The sequence below is a fragment of the Marmota marmota genome, unplaced genomic scaffold (assembly GCF_001458135.2).
Source record: "Marmota marmota marmota unplaced genomic scaffold, marMar, whole genome shotgun sequence".
NCBI lineage: Eukaryota > Metazoa > Chordata > Mammalia > Rodentia > Sciuridae > Marmota > Marmota marmota.
Genome location: NW_025999842.1, coordinates 16,179,952 through 16,181,476, shown reverse-complemented (window position 1 = coordinate 16,181,476; position 1,525 = coordinate 16,179,952). Strand labels below are relative to the sequence as shown.

The following is a 1,525-nucleotide window of genomic DNA, read 5'->3' as shown; positions in this document are numbered from 1 at the left end:
ATTGAAGGGAGAGAAAATCATACCATACTTTGTAAACTGTAGAAAGTTTTGGTATTTCATCTGAAAGGAGAACACAGAGAATGTAGCTGAATCCAGATGATGTGTTACAGTTGTTGAGCTGATTCTCTGTTGATTAAAATAAATACATAATCTCCAATAAATTGCTTCCTGATATTCCTTTAAGTTGTTTTACTTGAAAGAGATTTAAAATGGAGGAAAGTAGCAGGCATCTAAAATAAATGCAAGACCACCTGCAGTGTGATTCTCTGAAGTCTGATGATTAGAGATATTTTAGTCAAAAGAGTCTGATATGAAATTTCTATCATCATTTTCATCAAAAAGGGGTCTCTTCAAGGCAATCCAGGACAGTATGAAAGTCAAATTTTATCTGTGTGTTTGAATTAGATATTTTGGGAAAATACCAAGGCTTGGGATACTGGGTTATAAGGTGGTTCCATCCCGAAATTTTTGAGGATTATCCTCACTGCTTTCCAGACTGGTTGTACTAGTTTGCAGTCACACCAACAATGTACAAGTGCACCTTTCTTCCCACTACCTCACCAGCATTTATTGTTCATTTTCTTGATCATTGCCATTCAGACTGGAATGAGATGAAATCTTAGTGTAGCCCTCCCCGACCAGGGTATTTATTTTATTTCATCATTCTTGGCAAATGAGACAATTCCAGAAAATTCATGAAAAACACTAGGCAAAAGGCAATAAATAGATTTTAAAAATGTTTAATTTTTGCACGATAGGTGCAAATTTATTAAGGAAGTTGGGGCCTAATCTGACATGATAGAGATTTTGGCCTACTTTTTCTTCCATTAGGCTCAAGGTCTCTGATTTGATTCATAGGTCCTTGATCCACTTTGAGTTGAGTTTTGTGCATGGTGAGAGATAAAGGTTTAACTTCATTTTGTTACATGTGGATTTCCAGATTTCCCAGCAGCATTTGTTGAAGAGGCTATCTTTTCTCCAATGTGTTTTTGGTGCCTTTTCCTAATATGACATAACTGTAATTATGTGGGTGTGTCTCTGTAAAAAAATATGGAGTGCTTCACGAATCTGCATGTCATCCTTGTGCAGGAGCCATGCTAATATTCCCTGTATGGTTCCAACTTTAATATATGTGCTGCCAAAGTGAGCACCTTAGTGTAGTTTTGATTTGAATTTCCCTGGTTGCTACAGATGTTGACCATTTTTTCATATATTTACTGGCCATTTGTATTTCCTCATTTGAGAAGTTTCTGTTTAGTTGTTTTGCCCATTTATTGATTTGATTACTTTTTTTGGTGTTAAAATTTTGGGGGTGCTTTGTTTATTTTGGATATTAATATCCTATTTGGGTAGTAGCTGGGCAAGATTTTTTTTCCCATTCCATAGGCTCTCTCTTCATGCTTTTAATAATTTCCTTTGCTGTGCAGAAGCTTTTTAATTTGATGGTATCCCATTTATTGATTCCTGATTTAATTTCTTATACTTTGAAGTTCTTGCTAAGGAAGTTGGTGCCAGTATCTATATG

General features: G+C 35.4%; 1 non-coding gene across 1 annotated transcript; it reads right to left on the bottom strand.

Moving 5' to 3' along the window:
* Positions 1-1,044: 1,044 nt before the first annotated feature.
* On the bottom strand, positions 1,045-1,151 carry LOC125616005. The gene has a single exon (XR_007346598.1). It is a non-coding gene; the product is annotated as a U6 spliceosomal RNA (small nuclear RNA).
* Between the last annotated feature and the right edge of the window lie 374 nt (positions 1,152-1,525).